At 40.6% G+C, this 24675-nt stretch overlaps 1 protein-coding gene and 1 non-coding gene across 3 annotated transcripts in view; one reads left to right on the top strand and one right to left on the bottom strand.

Annotated features, from left to right (window-relative positions):
* Positions 1 to 24675, bottom strand: part of PEX7 (peroxisomal biogenesis factor 7) — a 285580-nt gene that overhangs the window by 13523 nt on the left and 247382 nt on the right. The window lies entirely within an intron of this gene.
* Positions 1813 to 2002, top strand: LOC148543074 (U2 spliceosomal RNA). Its single transcript, XR_015872845.1, has one exon. It is a non-coding gene; the product is annotated as a U2 spliceosomal RNA (small nuclear RNA).

Here is a 24675-nt window from a genome sequence, read left to right as displayed (position 1 = left end):
GGCAGGTTTTTAGAAGGTATAGGCAGGAGCGTATAGAGGTTTAAAGTCAGAATCCTTACCCCCATCAGCCATCAGTTTAGAAAATGTGCCCTTGGAGCTGGTCACTACATGCTGTGCTCCAGCAATACATTTGAATCTTATTTTATTTTAGGTTATTTTTTTTTATACATCTTTTACACTTATTAGGTACCCTTCGCCACCTCTCTAAAGGTGGGGTCTGGGTACCTGGCGCCCTGATCTTTAGCGATCAGGAAGAAGTGCACAGTGCTTATGCTAAAAGCAACTGACAGCTCCTAACAGCCAAACAGCACATCTCTCAGCAAGAAGACATCTGCTGTGTGGCTCAGTAGTATCACTGAAGGAGAGTGCTGACAAGCTGCCGAGAGAGACCTCCAGGGTAGCACAGTGAGTATGTAGCTGTGCATCCCCCGGCTCCCAACCCGCTGCCCAGTGCTTTTACTATGAGGCTGTGTTACACATAGTGCTCAGCGCTGCTCACTGCCACAGAAGCAAACACCCTCAGCTCCCGCAATCAGCGCAGCATAACGGGGCTTACATAGAGTAATGGCAGAAGCCATTTTGGGAGCCCGAGGCTATGAAAAAGGGGGCGGACCTAAAGTAGCGTGGGCTCTCTCTCTCTGTTATAAGCAGCACAGAGCTGTAACAAACAGCGTGTCTGCCGGTGTTGTTATTTAATGCCAGCATCTCTCCCTTATAGGTAGGGTGCAGTTGATTATACAGAAGGCTCCTGCTTCCAGCGCAAAACAGCGTTATGTACAGAGGTGTATACTGAGCAGGGGGATCTAATCTGTAAACTGACTCCTCCTCTGTTCCCAACATTAGCCTTCTGTTTTATCCACGGTTTTACTAACTGTATACAGTCTGTGTGAGCAGTGTGTGTTTAATTGACAGACCTAAAGCTTCATAGAAGATGTTTGTTTGTTCTAAGCTCAAGTGAGAATAATGCTTTAATTTATAATGCTGCCTGACAGTGCTGGGGTCGTGGGTGCAATTCCCGACAATGGCTGTATCATTGTGGAGTTTGTATGTTCTCCCCACTTTAGTAATAGACCCTACCGTGGATATTTCTAACTCACCTACTCCTCCATGGGCCGCTGACATGGTAGGAGTTATGGCGGATTTAAGGTCAGAGTTGGCTGAGGCTTATAGGTCTCAACCTCCCTGGGTAGCAGGGTTAACAAATCTCTACACAGCCTGCTACTGGTTATAGGTACCGCTGCTACTATACCCTCCACTTCCTACCAGAAACCTACTGAAAAGCATACTCTTACGACCAACCTCCAGCCAGAGTAGTCGGACGAGGAACTCCTCACACATGAGGATATGGAGAAAAGTGAATTGGAGGAAGTTTTGGATGATGACGGTACTGCACCTCAAGACTTACAATCCACCTCTACGGTGGTGGAGCCCTTGATTCTGGCGGTTAGGCAGCTCCTTAATCTACCTGACAGTTCCTGCAACACAAGAGTTTGAATCATATGAAACTCGACCAAAGCGGTCGGCTGTTTTTTCGTTCCCGCAGCTTCAGGAACAGTTTTCAGTGGCCTGGAAACGGCGGATAAGAGGCGTCGTTTCCCATCCGGCTATCTATTTCCATCACCCACGATGGAAAGGTGGGAAACACCGCCTCATGTGTATGCGTCTCTTTCTCGTCTTTTTAAGACGAGTCACTTCAGTCTATCATTGCGAGTTTGGAACCAGAGGAGTTCCTAATTTCCTTGGATATAAAAGATGCCTATCTCCATGTCCCCATTTGGGAACCGCACTTCCTGCATTTTGCAATCTTGCAAGATCGCTTCTCGGGCCTTTGGCTAAGATCAAGGGTAGTATCTGTTCTTATCAGTTTAATATCTCATACGCCCCTATCTGGGGGCCATATATTAAATGGATTGTTAAAACAGGGAGAGGGTAGAAGAGCTTGCTCTGTCCACTCCACGCATTGACCTGGTTTTGCAATACTTCCAAGACCGATGCACACTTCGGTCGTCAGGAGTGAACATAATTCCTTACTTGGATGACCTGTTAATCAAGGTTCCATCGGAATCTCTTCTCTTACACTTCTCTGACATATTAGACTTTAATACTAACGGTTGGATAATCAAGTTCAAGAAATCCAATCTCAGTCCGGCCCATAGACTCCAGGTTATGGGGATGATCCTGGATACGGTATTACACAGGATTTTCATCCCGGATGACAAAGCTCGGGATTATCCGGCTGCTGGTTTAGCTAGTCCTTAGACTGAAGAGGGTGTCCTTGCTTCTTTGTCTGTGTCTCTTGGGGAAGATGGTAGCTGCTTTCGAGGCACTACAATTCGGACGATTCCACTTCCGAGTGTTCCAACCAGACCTGCTATCACAGGGGTCAGGATCTCACCTGAATCTACATCTAATCCGTTTGGCTCAGGCCACCAGGGTAGCTCTCCTCTGGTGGGTACAATCCCATTCGGAGTATGGAATTGGATAATAGTGACAACGGACGCCAGTCTCCGAGAATGGGGAGCAGTGGTCCTCAACTATCATTTCAGGGTCAATGGTCCACACAGGAAAGACAGTGGCCCATAAATTTGTTAGAACTCAGAGTCATTTACAATGCTCTGTTAAAAGCAGCACAGTTGCTAAGGTCTCTTCCGGTAAGAGTTCAGTCAGAAACGCGACGGCCGTCACTTACATCAACCGCCAGGGAGGAACTCGAGTCGCTTGGCCATGCGGGAAGTCTCTCAGATTCTCCGGCAGGCCATGGGTCAGCCAGTAATTCTGTAAGCAGTATTCATCCCGGGAGTGGAAGTCACCAAGATAGCCATCCTGGAGCATGGAAGCTTCACCCAGACGTGTTCCACGCATTAGTACATCAATGAGATCGTTCTCAAGTGGACTTTCATGGCGTCTCATTTGAATCATCAGCTCCCAGCATACATGTCAAGTACTTGGGACCTGCAGGCGCAGCCTGTCGATACACTCATAGTTCCGTGGAACTATGACATTTACCTGTTTCCTCAGATTCCTCTAATTCTTCATCTTCTAAATAGAATAAAACACGAGTCGGCCTTAGACTTTCTCTTGGCTACAAACTGGCCTCTGAGAAGTTGGTTCTCAGACCTTTGGTCCCTCCTAGCAGATGTCCTGTGACCTCTTCCTTTTTGCCTGGATCTTCTGCTTCAGGGTCTTTTCATACACCCCAAATTAGCGCAGTTGTGTTTAACGAGGTGGCAATTGAAACCGATATCTTAAGACGCCGAGGCATCCCAGACTCGGTTATCCTATCTAGGCTTCACGCCAGGAACCTGGTTTTGGCTGCACATTATCATCACATCTGGCGTTCTTATATAACATGGTGTATAGGATTTCCATTTTTTCTCCAAACCGGATTAGAGTCAGGCCTGCGCTTTGGGATTTTTAAAGGTGCAGGTTTCTTTTTCTGCTCTTTCCATTTTCTTTCAGCGCAAGTTGGCCCTCATACATGAAGTGCTGACGTTCTCCAGGAAGTTTTGAGTGTGCAGCCACCTTGTTTGTACCACCTATAGCTCCCTGGGACTTAAATTTGGTACTTTTATTTCTTCAGTTTTCCATCTTTGTCTGGGAAGACTGTCCTCCTCATGGCATTGGCTCGCAGTGTCTCGGAATTGGGGGCTCTGTCTTAAGAGCAGCCTTACCTTGTTTTCATGATGATGGGGCGGAACTCAGGACGGTAGCCGCTTTCCTTACAACGGTGGTGTTGGCTTTCCACATAAATCAACCTATTGTGGTGCCTTCTTTGATAGAAGACTCGGGTGTTTCTTCTACTCTTGATATGGTTTGAGCTTTCTGCATCTATGTTGCTCGGACGGCGTCCTCCGCAAGTCCGAGTCGCTTTTTGTCCTCTATGGTGCTGTTCGGAGGGGTTGACAAGCATCCAAACAGACGTTGGTTCGTTGGATTAGACTGACTATCCGTCAAGCTTATGATCGTCAGCCACCTTTGTCCATTCGACTCTTTCCACACGTTCTGTAGGTGCGTCGTGGGCGCCTGGGAGGTGTACCTCTACTTACAATTGTGCCGTACGGCCACTTGGTTATCGGTTCACCCTTTATAACGTTTTACTGGTTGATACATTTGCGGTTTCTGCATCACATTTTGGCTGCCTTGTTCTGCAGGTTCCTCAGAGCGCTGTCGCCCATGGGGTAAACTTTGGGACGTTCCCACCGTAAGCACCTCCAGTGTCCCCTAATGGATGAAGAGAAGATGGGATTTTGGTACTTACCAGTACATCTTTTGCTCTGATTCCACATGGGACACTGGACGCCCACCTCAGCGCTCTTTACCTGCCAGTTCATTTTGTTCCGTATGTTGTATGGTTTTGTTGTTGTGTGATGATCTCTCCTTTTCTCTCCTGTTGTTCTCCATCTCCTCTCGGTCTTCATTTTCTAAACTGAGGGCTGATGGGGGATAAAGAGGGAGGAGCTTCACACTTCTAAATTATTTAAAGTGCCAGCTCCAGTTATCCACGCATCTATACCCAAGCGTAAGCACCTCCAGTGTCCCCTGTGGAATCAGAGAAAAGGATTTACCGGTAAGTACCAAAATCCCATTTTTTCACACAGTCACTAGAGGAACACCCCCCATTATCACATCTCAAATGTGGATGTAAAGCTTTTTGCAAATCTTATTGCGAATAGGTTAAAACTACTCAATCAACTCAGATGAAGTATGTTTTGTATTGGGCTGAAAGGCTCAAGACAATACCAGAAAAATTATTAATTTGTTCTGTTTGGCTTCACAATCTATTTCGGTCACTATGCTTTTATCAGCAGACGCAATAATTGGGCATTAATGTGTGGACTGCTGTATCAACTAGGCCTAGGTCCAATAGCCTTCTATTAGATTATGGCATTATATAGGACACCTTCCTAGAGGATTAAGGTATTGGTGACTTTGCTGATCCTATCCAGCTATCTAATGGTACAAAGCAGGGGTGCCCCTGGTCTCCATTGGGGTTTGTCATCTCCATAGAATCCTTGGCACGGGCCATACTGCCTGACCCAAACATTTCTGGGGGGTCGGAGCAACTGGCCCTCTTTGTCGATGATCTCTTGGCAGTTATTTGCAACCCCACTGTTTCTCTCCCTAATCTTATGAAGGATTTCAAGACTTTTGGTGCTTTATCTTATTTTAACATTAATTAATTATGTCTGTGGCATTGAATCTCACTAGGACATTTCATGGATAGGGAGAATTAATGTGATCAAAATGAATATCTTTCCTCACATTCTCTACCTCCTCCAGACACTACAGGTGGCTATTCCTTGTGGGTGGTTTAAAGTGCTACATCATGTATTAAGATACTTTGTGTGGCGTGAGAGAACACCATGGTTCAAACATGATGTTCTCTTAAGACAACGGAACCGTGGTGGTCTACAGCTCCATAACTTTTAAACCTATTATGAGGCAGTAATGCTCATAATAATATCACACGGGACTATATCAGGTTATGCCAAACTATGGGTTCTTTTTTATCAACCTCAATCTCCTCTTTGCTTAGTTATCGCACTTACCCACTATACCTCACCCAATTGTAGGACCTACCTTTGCAACCTGGAAGAAACACAGAAGAATTGATTGTATCTTCTCTTTTAGTTCTCCCGACACCATTATTTGCCAACCCTGCTTTACCACCAGGCAATTCTAAAACGGACTTTAAACTCTGGTCTCAAGAGGGCATTCTGTGGGTGGAACAGCTGATTGTTCCTGTTGGGTCATTACATTAAGAAATATTCATGCCAAATGGCATCTGCCCATCTCTGAACTAGGGCAGTACCTACAGTTGAAACATTTTCTCCAATTGGCTGAATTTATAAAAGCAGGGAGTTGGAGCTTGATGCCACTTGAGCAACTGATCGCAGACCCTACTTACCCTAAACATGTTTTGTTCAAAAAACTGCTAATTGATAGTCACTTTTCCACTTTTCAGACATTTACTAGTGCTTGGGAAAGAGACTTGGAGATTGTCATTAATGATACTCAGTGGTCTGCCATCTCGATGTATCTCTGAGCAGTTCACTCAATTTATTAACCGCTGAGACACATTGCAAGGTTATCTCTAGACGGTATCGCTGCCTGAACTTACTTTTGAAAATGTATCCAGTTGTGTCGGCGAGCTGTTGGAAATGTGGAGATGCCCTGGGTACCCCCTTGCATATATGGTGGCTTTGTCCTGCTCTGAGGGCCTTTTGGAAAGGGGTGGTATCCGTCGCACGGGAAGTTTTAGGCAACGATGTTCCAGATTTCCCCGAGCTCTGGCTCTTGAATTTGATATCCACACCTTTGTTGGTATATAAGAAATCTCTCTTAAAATATTGTAGCAGTGCGGTGAAACCTGCAATTCCCGTGCGTTGGAGAGCTACCTCCTTTCAACCCTCAATGATTGGTTTCAGAGATTGGAGTTGTACAGATCAATGGATGATATTATTTTATCCTCAGCTAATAAGCTTAGGGACTACACTGTGGTATTGTTGGCTGAAGTTTCTTAATTCTGACACATACAAGAACTTTTGTAAGTCACTATAATTCTATTACTCAGTGAGATCTACATTGCTTCCTCCCTCCTGCTCTGGATCTTAGTGGTTACCCCCCCCTCCCTTTTCCTGTCCCACCCCTTTCTATGCTTCCATCTTCTCCTTACCTTCAGGTTTATCCTGTATACCTGTTTGCCTTTTATTCTGTTGTTTCCATTGATGCAATCTACTGATTTCATATGTGTGCTATATATTTAATGGCGATAAATTCACTGTGATGTACTATTTATCTGGTCATCACGTATTGTCTTGTTCACGGTACTTAACTCTTACTGTAAAATTCTACCATTATTGTCCACAGTGTGATTGCATATTCTTGTATACTGTATGTCTTATGTTAAAAGTCAATAAAAAAAATAACTTGGAAAAAAAAACAACAACAGTTATTTATAATTGCAATATTATTTACTTCTTTACTGAATGGGGCACATTGATTTATTTATTTTTGAATGGGGGCATTACTTGATATTTATTCACTAACAATTATTCACTATTAGGAGCACTATTATAGATTTATTAACTAATAGCACAGTATTTGTAATATATTAAGTGGCCACCATAAGAGATTAATGGGGAGATGTATCAAGCCTTCTAGATCTGAAAAGAAGAAACATGGAACAGTTGTTCATAGCAACTAATCAGCTTCTACCTATCAATTTATATAGAATGTACTTGATAAATGCTAGTTAGAACTGAATGGTTACTTTGGGCAACTTCCTAATTTTTTAGCAGGCGTGATAAATCTCTATTCACAAATGATGCACTTTGTTTTATTTATTATTTACTAAATATTTTAACAGTATTTACTGTTACCACGATAGCCCTGGGTCAAAGCTACTAGGAGTTACTCAATGTTACATGGTATTGTCCCAAACATCTCTAGTAGCTGGGGCCCGATAATTTATTATAGACGACTATTGCATAAGTGGAATGAGGGTGGATTTCCTGTTTTCTAAATTCTTTATGTAATTATTTATATTAATACATTCTAACATGTAAGATAGCTCAAACACCATGCAGTTTAAGCTACCTCCCCTCTCACATCCACCACCTTTTCCCGCAGGATTTCTTGCGGTTTGGTAATACACAGCTTGATCATTTTAACTGTTTTTTAATCCTTAATATTTAAATAGATAATGGTGATTTAAAAAAAGGGCTGAAAACATGACAGTTTCACTAACTCACAGGGGTATAAGTAGTGGTGTGCGAGCGATGCAGCCACCAAGATCGCAAGGACGAAGGGGCAACACCACTTGGCTTACAGGATGTCTGGAAAGGATCCATACAGATAGGAGATGTGTGTCTGAGAGCTGTCGGCACGACTTAGGATGTGCCCATCTCTCAATTTCCTGGTCCAGAACCTTTCTCTTTCGTCACATGCGAGAAAGAGTGGCGGGGAGCAGTCTAGGGCACTATATTGCCTTGCTACGGTACTGAACCCACAGTATATTTCCCTCTTTCAGTTGAATTGGTGCACTGTGATGTGGCACAATATGAATTGGAGACACTATAGCATGGCATAATATGGACTGGTGACACTGGTAATGTAAACTGGGGGTACTATGTGGCATAATGTGAACTAAGGACACTGTGTACTAATTATTATTATATTTTATTTATAGGGCGCCACAAGTGGTCCGCAGCGCCGTACATACAGTAAAGGTTACACAGAACATTACATTACAATACAGTAACCAAAATATAAACAGAACACAAGTAACAATTAGCAACACAATTCTCCATACACAGTACAGCTCTGAAGGTGAAGGCTGTCATAGAAGTGCTAGAGAAGAAGGCGGTGAGACAGTGGGGAGGAGGACCCTGCTCCTAGGAGCTTACAATCTAGGGGCTAACAATTTACTAATGTGTACTGGCAGCACTTAAATATGACATTGTGAATGGGAGGGACTACAATGGAGAACAGTGGTGGATCCAGGGGATGGGGGCGGCGATCAGGGCACCTTTTAATAAATAAAACCGTGACTTTATGATGCTGTGACTTTACTATGTTCCATTACATATAGCAACATCTCTCTGTGTTTATGACGTTTTGTAAACCATCTTCAAAAAAGATTTACTGCCACACCTGTGCTGCAAATTCTTGTGCTACACTGTCATAATAAGCAGATCACGTAATTTAATTCTAATAAACCAAAAAAATTACAAACGATTGCAGAATAATACACAAGAATGCTTTTGTGAATAAATAATCATTTATTATAACATGTTCCAAATAATATAGGCACATTGACTATGTACCAAAAATATGTTGAGGGATAACTATAGTTCTCCTCTGGTTGGATTCCCAATTACAACAAATACAATACACATAAGGTGCAATTTCCAATCTTTTGGACTAGATCTACTGTACATGTAAGAAGTGTAATAAAAATATTTCACCTATTTTCATACAATTCTGATTCCCGCAACTAGACCACACGTGCATGGATTATAGGACAGATTCCTGTCCATATGACAGTAAAGATGGCCCTCGCCTCAAAAAAATGGGATTCAAGCAAATTTTTGAATATGTTAGGATATTGGTAAAATATTTTCAGAAATGAAATAAAGGTTACATTTTAAGAATTTGTTTTAAGAGTGCCCTACAAAAGAGTATATTTCCCTTCCATTTGGATCTACAAATAAATAATACTTTTCAGGTTTCCTCCTAAAATACTGCTCAAGTTTCCCAGATATATAGATTACATTCATCATGAGTTGGATGTAATATGGGAAATGTTTGCATTGCATGTGTCATGTTTGAGCATGTGATGCTTTTTTATTACAATGCTTGAAATACACCTAGAAATGCATTTCTCTGTCAAACTAAAACAGGTCCCATTACAAGTATGAGATAAGACGTAAAATCCCCAGCTCTAAGATCATGAACAATTCAAGCCTTTTACAGAGTGGAAATGGCTGGCTGTCCCTCTGCACAGCAAGAACTGCCCCTCAAAACAGGCATTCCCCACCACTAAATTTAATTTCAGTAATCTCATGCCACAAAGTCTCCTTTCTGCACTGCACAGCAGAACTAGCAACAAAATTCATTTTTTAGCTAGTAGTAAAAACCTTTCTCCCATGTTGGAAAAAGAGTTACTGTAATATGATTAAGCATCTGACCAGTGTCATTTTCAAGAACTCTGTACATTTACAGGAAATGATGTTCTCTTGGCTTTTCACATTTAGAATGGCTCTCACCTTCTGAATATTTGAGAGTTCTGCAGTGGAATGATCTATTACCTACATTATCATTTTGCTGTATCCCTCTTGCTCTGTACATTTCTTCTACAGTCTAAGAATTGCTCTAATTGTCATTGTGTATATTGTGCACTATACACATTTGAAAATGGAATAATGGCAAATGCCATATTGTTGAATGATGGCCGGTGAACTTAACATTAGTTAGGTGACTGATGTAGGAGACATGTTTGAAGTGAAATGTATTATTTAGCGAATGTATAATAGTTTCCTACTGAATGCTGATGAGGAGGAGAGAATCAGCAAGTGCGTGTAATGATGCATAGGTAAGCACACAACCTAGTCACTGTGAAAGATTTTCGTTCATAGTGCCAACATTATTCCTATAAATAAAACATGAGCAAAGTTACCCAAAACATTTAAGAGATTGCAAAGCCCTACTCAATTATTTTACCCAAAGAGTTACTACTGTAAAACCGAATCCAAGCCACTGTATTTATATGTATTACATAAAGTTGCCATGAGGTAGGTACAAAGAGCAAGACTGCCATAAAGACTATCTGGAATCTATTTTTTTTTTATCTATTTTTTTTGGTATTTTAATAAAACTTTGGTCAATCTGAGCTCCATAACTTGCTGCTGAACCTACAGATGCTCCCAGGTTCATTGTGGCTGATTGCGCCACAAAAATGCGCGCGTATCGTGCTATGCGCCGCAATATGCTATGGCGCATCCCCAAACACGGGAGTGTGTCTCCATTCAATCCTATTGAGATGTGAATGCGCATTTCCGATAGCGGGAGTTCGTCTCCCATTCAATCCTATGGAGAAGCAAATACGCGTCTATGATCGCAAGAGTCCAGCTCGCGCCCGATGTAGCTGGGCATATCTGTACATACCCTAGTGATTGCTTGCCTATCACCAAATAAACAGGAAGACCTATTACCAAACACTGGTAGTCTGTTATATAAAACAGCTGGTAAACTCAGTGGCAGAACTGTAGAGAGTTATAAAGGGAACTCTCAGAGTCCTAGCGTAGCGCCAAGAATGTAATCACAGGAACTAGTAGTGTGATAGTGATAACTTTATTATCTTTACATATGGACTAATCAGCAAGCCTGAAATACTTTTCCAATAAAATACTCATACCTCCCATATAATTATATCCTAACAAATCCTCCCGTTGGTGGGATGGGAAAATGCCAACGTCTACATTGTGAAGCAACGCTTTATTGCTTAAGAACAAGCGTTACAAATTTTTTAAATTAATAGTAGCTTTATTAAAGCAAAGTGTTCTTATATTTTTATATTTTGAGATCACAAAAGGAAAGGTAATATTAATGAGTGACTAAAACCCCTATGCCCACAGCATAGCTGGCTTCAGAATTCTGACTAGAAATGTTACATAGATGACTGCAATGAACTGCTAATTCAGAATCCTAAAGCTAGTTACATCTGAGCATAGCTTTTCTTTTTTAGCAACACCGACTAATATCTGCTCTCTTTTTAAAGATAATAATTACATTAACAACTGTATAAAAACATATTTTATAATTTTGCAGTAGTTTTCACTTAAGACCTGTCAGACATATCTTAAAACTAGCAAGTGACCCTAGCCAAGACTGCCACACTTACTTATTAGTTGCTGTAAGCAGCCACGAGCAGGACCCTCTCTACTCTCTTTCTCATGTAGTGTAGACGCCTGCTTCATTAGCCTTCTATGTACTCTTTCTGTTTTTAATGCTTGATTTGTATTTTGTATAATTTGTAATTCTGACTGTACAATGTTGTGCAGTTTTGTGACACCTTACAAATACACAAGGATGATGATGAACGTACTCCTATTGGGAACATTATCTGGGATCTACATAGTAATGTTGGTCGTTCTAGTGGTAACATAAAAGGACAATGGTACACTTATCTAGAGATTGAGCCCTACACATCTTACATACAAGTGGCAGTAACATGCTTGAATTTAGAAACTTTCCTAACTGTGCAAACTCTCTAATAGCAAAAATACATTGGTTTAATCATTTCTCCAGTATTTATATCAGTCTGATATGCAGGTTCATTCATTTATCCAGCATTACTTCATTATACAGTATAAGAGTTATTGTATCATTAAGTATTATATATAAACAGTTAGTTATATAACGCACACATATCCTGTAGCACTTAACAGAGAATATTTGGCCATTCAGATGTGTCCCTGACTCCCTGCCCCAGTGGAGTTTACAATCTATATTCCCTATCACATGTAATGTTTGACAGAATTCAATTAACATACAAGTAGGGTTTTTTTGGATTGTGGGAGGAAGCCCATAGGAGTACTTGTAGGAAACCCATGCAAACACAGTGAGAACATACAAACTATATAGTTAGGACCTTGGTGGGAATCGAGTCCAAGACCTCAGTGCTGTGATGCAGTAATGCTAACCATTATACCAAGGCTGTTTTAGCAGAGTGCCGCAACCTGCCTGATTTCAAAAGGGCAGAATGCGCCCTGCCCTTATGGTGGCACCCTTTCAGTGGCCCGCTAAAACAACCTGCCAGGGTGCTGTACCAACCTGCAGGCCGCAATGTCCTGCAGGGGGAAATTGCGGTGCAGCGCTCATGAATAGCGTGAATAGATGCTGGGCGCATCACAGTGAGGTAAGAGCTTGGGGGCAGCCCAGCATTTCCATAAGTGCTGGGCACGCCTCCAAGAGTGAAGAAAAAAAGGCTGGTCTTTTTCTCACAGTCACTTTTTTGGGCGTGTGAGCATGGCACTGGTAAATTATGAAACTAAAATTATAAAAATATTCACAAGTTCACTGTTTCCAGAGTTTTTACATGCATCTTGCTACCTACAGTATTAAAAATGTGCTGCATAGAACTTGACTGAGCAAGGTTGCCTGAGCACTACATAATAGAAAAGAAACACCTCACAGACACCGAATATCCATTAAAAACAAACTACTCTGTTTATACAATGTTACACTGTGATAATAGACATCTTCACAATATTAAGGGGTGTATTTATCAGAGAGAAGAGCCTAAGACCCGTATTCAATTTGAGGCGAAAAGACCAGATCCAAATACTTTTTCACCGATGACGTCATTTTCGCCTGTTTTGCTTTTACCCCGTATTTAATTTGAAAGACTTTCCGCCTAGGCGGAAAGTCAATGCAATGTAATAGGTGAAAAAGTTTTGCCTATGAATAGCAGGCGGACAAAAGTGCAGAATTGGGGTTTTGGGGTGCAACGTTGCGGGAACCCCCGTGCAGCCTTCAGACAGTCCCCCAAAGGTAAAAAAAAACACTTGACACCCCAAAAAATGACTTTAAAAAAGGGGGCAAAAAAAAAATATTGGGGTACAAAGTTAAAAACTAGCGAACTTGACTCTGGGGGGGTCCCCAAGTATGCCCCAAGTGTTTTTTTGATTGCAGGTGTTTGCGACAGGTGGATTTTTCATGATTTTTTCAAATTCACTTTAACAACTTTTAAATATGCTGACCCCCATATTCAAGTACCCCAAATTTGCTGGGATAACTTATTTTCTGGAAAAAACCTCCTAAATACTATTCTGCATCACGTATACAAAAACGCTATTTAGCAGCTATTGAGCCCATTTAAAAACACCAAATACCTTCAGCAAGCCAAATCGGGGGGTACCATAGGGAACCCCCATGTCAGAGCATCTTTTAGGGGGTGTCAGGCCGATTTCCCCAAAACTGACAGTACTTTCCGCCTGTTCAAGTTTCACCGGGTCCCGTTTTCGCGTACTTCCATATTGAATACGGGGTAAAGCGGGCACGCGCGCGATACTTTTCCGCCTGCAAAACAGGCGAAGTAGGCAGAAAGTCCGGGCCGCGAAAAAGTATCGCGGCTCGGCTCATATTGAATACGGCTCTAAATTCGAAAAGAGCTATTGGCGGATACAGCCTATGTAATGAAAATATGTACTGCTGGCTATTTACCAATGACATGTGCCAACAGCTATTTAACTAGGTCATGTGCCAATGGCTGTTCTCCTAAAGCCATCTCTGAATAGCAAGAGAAAGGCAGTGCACAGGAAAAATGCTTTATAATTTACATAATAATATTTTTTATATTTTCTCAAACTTTTTGTTGTAAATGGCAATTAAAAACTCAAGTCTGTACCTCCAATACTTGGTGGGCCAGCAGTGCTCAAAAAGAACACGGACTGACTAATAATGTGGTAAGTCTCATCTCAATACTGCTGGTCAGTATTGCTGTTAAGCTGAGCATCACTCAGCTTTCCCCGGATAACTTTCAATGATAAACTGCAGTGATAGAAACTCTTCTATCACTGCGATAATCATGTGTATCAAGTCATAAAAAAATAATTTCTGCAATCTGCACTATCCATTATACTTAGCCAATACAAAAATTGAATAAATACTTACAAACACATCAGGTTGTTCACAAATATAATTATGCTTCATATCTAATTAAGAAAATTATAGAAAAAAACTATATTATCTTAAAGGAAGAATTTGGTCCATTATTCTAGAGAGACAAAAGATGATTGCTATAATTTTTTTTTTATAAGCACCAAGTTTATTAAAAACAGTGAAAGATACACCCGTGGCCAATTCCACATCTCAAAAATGGTGACCACAAAGCTTAGGGGAGTTTTCTAAGTGTTCTAAAGATAAATGTCCAACCTGTTATCATGTGCAAATAACTGCAGAATGGAAAATACATAAAATAAAAATTTTAGAAATTGTAATATCAAATATGTTGTTTTCCTGTTGACATGCCCCTGCAATAAAACATATGTAGGGAGGACTACCAGAAGTCTAAAAGAAAGATTCCTAGAACTTGGGAGAAAATGGAACCATAATACGTTACATCATTTATATAATGTCACAGAGGGAATCCAGAGGAGAAGAAAATTATAGGCCTTGCACATATACCAACAACCAAAAGAGGAGATAATCCTCTGCAGCATATAAGTATTTTGGATATCTACATCAAGGGGCACGTCTAATTGGTCGCATGGTTTTGCCCACAAAAAATGATGTGGACCTCACAACAATTTTGGATTACCGTGGATAGGCGCGGTCCCGATACTCGCGGTATACAATTACCTTCCCATGGGAAGGTAATTTATTTTTTTTTTTAATCAGCCTGCGGGTACAGGGTTGCAGGCGTTAGTGCAGTGTAGGTAGTATGTGCGGGTAGCGGGTGTATACACACACACACATATATATATATATATATATATATATATAAAAATGGGGGAACTCACCAAAAATATTCCAAGGGTAGCCATTATTTATTTTTACTAAAATATAAAAAAATAGATGACGTTTTGATCCTAAAAGGACCTTGTTAAAACAGCAATCACAGTGAAATAGGTACAACCAGATATCTTACTGTGATTGTTATCTTGATAAAGGTCCTTTTTGGATCAAAAGAACAACTATATCGAACTTGTGAGTAAAAATAAATACCTACCCTTGGATTATTTTTGTTGAGTGCCCTCAATTTTTCTATATTGGTTCCATTGCAGACATTTGCAAGACAAAAATGTTTACTTTTATACAACATATAAAGGCTGCCTTCTCTAAAGATGGGCATACAACTACAGATTAAAATGTATGTCAGACCAATTATCGGACATGCTGACAATTATGGTAATGATATTGGCTGCTTTCAGCATGTCAGAGTTGAAATTAGAGCACCAATTATCGGCTCTTTCGGACATGCTGGACGATTTGCATGACCGACCGACCGATAATTAATGCTCGGCTTCAGCAATACACTATTCAATTATCGGCGTGATTGGGACGATAATTGAATAATGTATGCCCAGCATTAGGAAGAGAATAATAATTATTTTTATTCACTTTTTTATCTATATAATAAGCGAGAAAGTGTGTGTGTGTGTCTGTCTGTTTGTCCTTTATGCACGGCCGCAGTTTTGTACATCCACCAAATTTGTCATGGTGGTGTAATTTGGCCAGGATTAGGTTTTTGGCTTTCTGAAGTTCATCAGGGCCATAAAGGTCTCCATGGTGGCCATCAAGTAGGCTGTGTAGTCTCTGATTTGAAATTTTAGTTTAAGCAATTTCTCTCAGAATGTCTGCCAATGGCTGTACTTTAAGGTCCATTCTTCATCCCTGGCAACGCCGGAGATCCCAGCTACAGTATTTATTTATATTTTAAATTAATTGAGTTATGTATATTCCTTCCTTATACATTCTACCATGTGAACTGAGGTGAATCATCTCAGCTTAAATTAATTAGGGAGAAGCCTTATTAGCCTGTTCTACATAATTATTGATATAGCTTTGACAAACACGTTGATAAGTCGAAATGTGTCAGTAATTGATGTACACCCATTCATCTCTAAGAATGACAACTTCGACTTGAAACAAGCTTCAATCAGTGCAGCGAAGTCTGCACATTCTACAGATTCCGAACAAAGTATCTGCCTTTGACAAAAACGTTGATACATCGAAATGTACCAGTAACTGATGTACATCAAAGATTCCACCCATTAATTTCCAAGATTCACAAATACGATACTATCATTGATTCATCATACTGCGGCAAGTTCCTACAACACCTGAAATAGTCTGCACGTTCTGAATAGTCCAAACAACACCTAAGCATATACCAACTATGAAATACACTTCACGTACAGAGGACCTTGACTTACTAGTGCAGTCTTGTCTGCTTGTCTGCTAACCACAGGACTTCGGACACACTACACAGTGGTAACAATTTAATTACTGTAAGTGGAATAATTGAATCGTGCCTGTAAGTACCTAAAGTGACTATCAATACGAGTGGATAAGATTAAGCAAACATCACTTGCATTCTTATGTTAGTTGCTTACTGTACACATGTTAGTTTATTGATTTAAGTGTATGGTTATTAATTGTTTTACATTTATTATTCATATACAGGAATCCAGCACTGATATGTATATTCCTCTGTATCAAGGAATAAATAATACATAATCCCTGTAAACTGCAATATCCCTTATGCTTTATTAACACAAGAAATTAATAAGCACTCACAAACACATCAGGCTGTTCACACACTTCATATATTCAGGCATGTAGATCATTTCATTTTGCACAAATGCACCTAATTTTCCATCTCATTCATCCAAGGTACAAGCACAAATTCCATCTCAGTCTGGCTGGAAATAAACATCACTTCAAAATCCAGATTCCTTTAGGTTTTATCCGTCATCGATTTAGACTCTTAAAAAATCTATATATTGCTTGGTTTAGCCTCTTTTGTCTAAAATGAATCAGGAAAGTTAAGGTTTTTATGTTTTTACATATTTCACTATTGTACATATGAATGTTATGTTTTTTATCATACTGGTAGAATTGCAAATAACATGCATAGCAGAAAATGCTAAATTTAACATGACCACTGTAGTCTAAGTTATACACATTTGAAAAATATGATAAGCCACTCCTCCCTTCTGCTAAGAGTGGTCCTAACTGTAAACAATAACTGTAACTAGACAGGGTCATATAGTAATGTGTCCTTTAATCGAGAGGTAAATTAGCAGGTGTGTCCAACTGCATTCTGAGTTGTGTGCATCCCTCCTCTTGGTTTCATAGCCATCGTCATCATCAGTATCCACCTGCACAACACTACACTTGCTGCAAAAGGTATGTCTGAAAACAGGCATGTCTACATGTATGCACAGCCAGCAATTCTGACATGTCCTAACTAAAACAACAATACGTTATAAACCAACTATGCCCCATCAGCTGCAAGTGGAGCTGTGACTGAGCTGCGTACGACTCTGCATGGTCCACAGCTGTGTACGATCAACTTCAGAGCATGTGCAGTGTGAAAACGCGCACAATACGGCCACATAACTGATTTGCTTTAAACTGCATCAGCCAATTTACATACAAAGAGAACAGCAGCTTTTTTACTGATTACAGAAGTGCACTGGTGGAATGGGATGCAGTCAGGCGGCCGACGGTCTAAAAATGCCGACCGTCGGCTTCCCGACTGTGCAATCTCGACAGGGGACTTAATGATAGGCATCGAAATCCCGATGCCTATCATTTTCCCTACACCGGGAGCCCGTACACACTTACTCCTATATGCTGTGATGCCTGGATGTAAAGGATTCATGCAACTGCATACGGATATATCCTATTTTTTGCGCACACTTTTTTACAGCAGCAAAACATTCTTATTTTGTGGACGAATTTGCATCAGCCACCATGTATCATATAAAATGCTACACAAGATGTAATAAACTTTAATCCCTTCCCTGGAGCTTGTCCTCTCATATGCACCCCCGGTTTATAGGACGAGCCCCACTTGTCCTCGCAGCTATGGCTATAGCTCCCCCACAAAAAAGAAATGACCTCACCGGTCATCTGGACACCCTACAACCATTGACGCCAAATTGGGAAGTTCCACCGCTGCGTGCATAGCAAAAAAAATTTAGAATTTCGTGGGCTACCATATTATTCCTACACACAGTAAAAGTTTAAATTGAGACTATACATTTTTACAAAACAAATTAAAAATACATAATTATTTTCAAGTGCAGATTTTTTTGGTGCAAACCTATACATAGAAGCCTGCTGTTTACTATGAATTGGTGAATTAATATCGAAACAGGAACCACAAAGTATTTCTCTGTGGTATTTAATTAAAAAAAATAATTATAGAAAATCATATTTGCTTTTGGTTCATTGTATTGACATTTTGATATGATAAACACTTTTTGGCAACTTTGGTTAAATTTTATTTGATGTGTTAGAACGAGCAAAAAGACTAATGGTATTTTCGGAAAATACAAAGTTTCATTTGTGTGGGTAATGCATAAAAAAAAAACCAGTGATATAGGTGCAAAAGGGTTAAGTGTGCACAAGATTATGTTTATGTAGTAGTTATATCATACAATTTCTTTTTCTAAAGAAAAAAAAAGAACAGGACACAAAAGAACAGGATGTAATTATAAAACAAATTGCAAAATTTTTAATCAATTCAAAAATTTCACTTTTTATGCATATTTTGCAATTCATTCATATTTTTTGTATAGATTTTGCATGAAATATATCACAGGGTTTTGCCTTCAGAGAAGATAGTCCATGCATACGTTAATGTTTGACATCATGACATCCACTGAACTGGAGGTAAAATATAGTATCCCTGCCTTGTGGTGGTTTAAAATTACAGGAGACTGCCATATGGGCAAATGTGCCTGTCCGCTATCAAACTGTCGTAATGGAAAAAGCATGCTTTAACGGCTGGAAGAGTTTTGGAAAAAAAATGTTATACATAAAACAACCATAAAGTAGTACAGCACAAAATTTGAGTGTATTGTGAAGTATGGGATAATATATATATATACATATATATATATATATATATATATATATATATATGCTTTTACTCTGCTGTATTTAAAAAAAATGTTTTTATACTCACTTCAGCATCATATGACATCAGTGTGCTAAGCCCCACTGATGGAATTATTGACCTAAGGATGCCACTTGCCATTTTTGTATCGTGCACACAGGTTTCTAGGCATACTTTGCCCACTGTTTAAAAAAAAAAAGACCTCGAGCAAACTAAAAAGCTAAAAACCACACAAATGTTATATTTAATAAAGAGGAATTTACCGCGCTCACCCTTGGTGAATGGTATGTGTCTGGTGTATATGTACCAGTCTCTATATAGGATAATTCACTGTCTAAGTATACGGGTGTGGTATGATTTACCGCCGGACGCAAGTAATAATAGTGATGTGCCCCAACGCATTTCAGCTTAGTTAGCCTTCCTCTGGTTGTTGTTCAAAACCCCAGAGGAAGGCTAACTAAGCTGAAACGCGTTGAGACACCTCACTATTATTCCACCTTTACCCCACCAACAAGAGGAACTAAGGCAGAGACGAGCGCAAGCTCCACAGTAGTCACGTGACCGGAACAACCAGGAAGCAGACCAGGAAGCAGACGGAGGAAAGAGACTCCGCGGCCAGCAGTGTAACAGGACCCTCGTACGGAGAGACAGACAGCGCAAGGACTATCGGGTAAGTCTCCGTAGTGGTAGAGTCACCCGGTAACAGGCTCTCTCCAAGCCCGAACCAGTGACTCCCCCTCCCCAGACAGTAGCACCTCCGACACTACCGGGCCCCGGGTACGTCCCTCCACAAGACAGACTCAAGCACCCGGCAGTCTGGCAAGGTAACACAGTCCGGAGACCCCGTCATTGCACTGTGCAAGTTCACTCTAACCCACCAGCAATACACTTGTCCTGCACCAAACTGATCGTCACACGGACTCATCACCTATCAATATCAGCGGGACGCCGCTGCAACAAGCCAAATATACTTTTTTTGGACTTATATTTGTCCTAACAGATACTTACAGGACATATAGACACTTAAATACCTGGTTCATCTGGTCCAACCTTCCAAGGACCAACCCAGGGATAGTGGCCACTAACTGTAGCCACTGATGATTGATATTGTTATACTGTTCTTTCATTTGCATATTTTATTTATTGATTTTTATTTATTTATTTTTCATGTGTATGCCTACCTTGTTTCATGTTTTATGATCATAGGAGATATTGATTTGTATTTATGTAACATACATTTATTTATTCATGATGATATAGTAAAGAATTGATTATTACTACTCTTCTCCCTGGTGTATACTTAGACAGTGATTTATCCTACATAGAGACTGGTACATATACACCAGACATATACCATTCACCAAGGGTGAGCGCGGTAAATTCCTCCTTATTTTCCATTTATCACGGGAGGAAAGGCAACACTTTTTTTTACCAGCAGCACACCCAAACAATTAAATTTTTTTTGCGATCACAAGTCCAGTGCGCAGGTATTCAACATATAATATTTAATAAAGGCAGTCATTGGGCCAGAATCTGACTTGGACGCATCTGTGAAAACGGACACATCTTTCATCTTTCCGAGCAGACTGCTCATGCGTCTGAATCGCAAGACATGCTGTGCTCATGTGCCACACAATGTGTCCAAAGTCGCAAGTACATCTCTCTGTGCAGCAACTTGTGTGAATGGAGACCAGTGTGAAATAGACATTTCTGGGCGGCGTGTAGTAAGACGCTATTTCTGATGGGAGTGTCGCTGGATTGGAATGTATATACAAGTGTCGCATTTCAAATCAATCAGCACCGTCTGCTGGTGTTTTCTCGTCGTATCACATTGCAAATTAAACGCATTTTTGGGAAAAAAAAATAAGCAAACAAGATGCACAGCACTAGTAAAGTCTTACGGGACCTGGCGTGTCGAGAGGGGCTTCTTAGCCTGACTGCAGCAAAGATGTGTGAAGGACACATCTGTATTATCTTCAGGATGCAAGTCGCTGAGTGAGAATATGGTGCCGTGAGAAAAGTTGTATTCCAAGTGTGCTTGTGAAACTACAGCTCCCAGCTATCCACTGGTACAAGACCTGATACTAATGCCATAATGAAGTAGTGTGCAGGTGGAGTGAGTAGACAGTTTGTTGAAGAAAATAGTAATTAAACATATGCTAATGAGCTGGATAAATCAAAATCTAAATGTAACCATTATAATTAAGCAATAGGAGATTAGCAAATAAAATCTATAGATCTGATATTTTCTGCATCTGTTAAAACTGGTGCTGAAGGAGAAGGTGTGTAAGTAAAACTGTTTATTCTTTTGTGTTAAGCTGGGTACACACATTGAATGGGAGATATATCTGTAGTGCATCAGCGAGTGTGTACCCCCATTATGTCTTTGAACGACGTACTGTATCTGATTGGCCCTGCAGCATAGCCGATGACTATGTACCTAGCAGATATATAATTTCATCTGGCTGTGTGTATGGCCGACCCGCCGACAGCCCGATATGTCTGCAGCAGAAGTAATTGAATATGACGTCACCAGTGGCGGTCATATTCAAATGACTCTGCTGGCAGATATATCACCCGAAGTGTATATGCACTTACCAATCGTTCGGCCGACCCATCGGCCAGGTGTGTACCCAGCTTAAGAGATGGTCTAGCACTCAACATTTTGTATTCACAGTGCTATGTATTGTATTATGTTGGTACTTTATAAATAAAGGATAATATTAATAATGATAGTACCCATTCTAATATACAATTCCATATGTGACGTGCACCTTAATATGCAAACCCGTATTTGATGTCAGCTATCTAACCTTCATTTATCTTTTCGGCTGGCTGCTCGATATCTCCAGCCAGGTCCACTTACAGGAGCTAGCCGCCTGTGCTTCCTATTTTGACAAAACAAAGGCAGCCAATCAAACTTGAATAAACAGGAACCTAAACATCTATAAGTTAGTAAAATAACGGAGATCTATTTGGGAGAGGTGGCATGGTGAGCATGCATTCACCGCAGTAACAGAGGAGGAAAAATAATATACAGTAAGAATACATATAGCATTCCCTCACAGTTGTGCAACCCTATGTAATTATCATGAAAAGGCTACTAGGATCACACCCCGTGGGTTACGCACCTATAATCTAGCTAGCAAATAGTTTGTTGATTTTTATGAGCCACAGCACTTCGTAAATGACCCCATATATCAAAGAAGAAATTGTATTTTAAAATTTACTGAAAAAACTTATTATGAGACCAATATACGGGATTGTGTTCTTATACTATACAGTAACTGTTTCCATGATAATATTGCAACTGTGGTCACCACATCAAATAATATATAATTTTAACCCATCAAAGAAGCAAGATCATCCCAGTCACCCGGAGGCAAGTTAGAGATGTATTCCCCCCCCTGGAAAAAAGGAAAATAAATATGAGTGCATATAGATTAACTTATCTGTCTATATATATATATATATATATATATATATATATATATATATATATGTGTGAAAGAATGCTTCTATTGGGCCTATTTATTAAACATGTTTTGGGGGATATCTGCATATTTACATTACCCCCTCAATGTATCTATGGGGGGAGGGGACCCAAAGCAGATAAATGCCACGGTCCCCCTCCCAAGGGTTGCTTTTCTGCTGTGCATGCACGGATGGTCCGTAGACAACGCATTTGCAGTAGCACTGAAGGAGAAGTGAAGGGGCCGAATAACTCCTTTTGAAGTCCCTGTCCCTGCTGGTGTTTTTTAATACACCTGGGCAATAATTAATGTATTATTGCCGGAATGCAGTAGAAATATATGTAATATTTGCATTTATAGACAGCATACACATCCTGTACATGTAAAGCCTAGCTGTTTAGCAGTACAAATCTGCTGTAGGCACATAAAACGGAAGTTCACTTTTGACCTACTGATATACGTTCACATGACTCATTATGCTGTACTAATAATAACTAATAATAACTAAAATATAAAGTTGGATTAAAGATCACCTACTTGGTGTGCATACAGTTTTTTTTTTTTTACAATAATTGTATGGAAGAGTTTATCTTCTTTTAAAATAGTATCACCTAGTATTGATCAAATGAGATCAATGGGATTAAACACCAAACACATAAACGTCATGAACCCTTGCAGGGAGGCGAAGCATCCTGCCGCTGCTTACCTTTTGCTGCCTCTGGGCTAGCTCCAGGACTGCTTACTGAATGATGCACCTTTCAACCTCTCCTCCCGCTGGCACTGCGCCCTTTCCTGCTCCTCTCTCCCCTCACTGCTGTGCTGGGTCTCGCTAGGGTAGAGCAGACTGTCTCTCTAGTATCCCAAGCAAGGTCTGCAGCCAGATAAATGCTGAGACTGGTTAGAAGGGGAAGAGCCTCGGCAGCCGGCAAATCCTAGTGCCACTCCTCTTCGCCAGACATCATGCCTGTTCCCCTCACACTCTACTATATGCCAGCGGCTGGCCACCTGTCCCAGAGGCCGTGCCTCTGCAGAGAAGCATTGTGGGAGAATTTTACATTTCAGTGCTGCATTTTCTATAGCTGTACCAGCTGCCTTGTCTCTGTGATATAAGAGGTGTCATAGGTAAAGTGTACAATTCCAAAGCACCCTTAGTAAATTGGAGACACCTCCCTGTTACTCTTAGGGGTACAGGCTGTATATTTCCTAAAGTGAAAGTTTTTAGAAATGTAGATGTTGCCCATAGCAACCAATCAGATTCTACTTAACATTTAACTAGCACCTTTTAGAATATAATAGCTAGAATCTGATAGGTTGCTATGGGCAACATCTCCACTTCTACAAACTCTAATTTTAGTAAATATACCCCTTATGAGTGGAAGCAGGAAGAAGTAAAATCTAAGCCATGGGAATATAAATTTTTTTCTTCAGCTAATACTGAAATTCTTTAGCATTAACTGGATCGAACATCATAGCCATACACAGTGGCGGCTCCTACAATAATCTATGAGGGGGACTGTCTGCCGTCCGGTTGGAGACAGGTATAGACAATTGCAACGCCTGCCAGGTGCAATGTGCATGCACAATGGATATGGCAAGCGCAGTGACACGCACATGTGTACAAAAACAGACTTCTAGAAACTTCATCAACTGCAGCCCCTAGAAGTCAGGTAAGGCTGGCAGAAATGCAGGGAGTGGCTTCCCACTGGAAATGCTACTAGCGTACCAGACTGGCAGTACCAGTCTATTGTTTGATTAGCAAGTAGCGCTTCTACTGGGAAGTCACTACAAGTACGAGGAAATACACCCAGTGCACAGAAACACTGGTTAGCTTCATTGGAGGTGGCGGATTTTAGTGGGGGCAGCAGACCCTAGGTAAAATCCACCACTGAACATTTTTGTTATCAAATTTTGTTTTCTGCAGGTACACGGTTATTGCAATCTCTTGAGCACATAAGTCTGTTTTGTGCCAATAAGAATACCTAATGACTACCTACCCTAGCAGCAAGGCTGGAGCCAGAAGCAGCTGACCAATAATTTAATGCCACATTCATTTCACTGGACATT

The sequence above is a fragment of the Taudactylus pleione genome, unplaced genomic scaffold (genome assembly GCF_031769625.1).
Source record: "Taudactylus pleione unplaced genomic scaffold, aTauple2 ptg000006l, whole genome shotgun sequence".
NCBI classification, from domain to species: Eukaryota; Metazoa; Chordata; class Amphibia; order Anura; family Myobatrachidae; genus Taudactylus; species Taudactylus pleione.
This window is presented reverse-complemented; position numbering and strand designations above follow the sequence as displayed.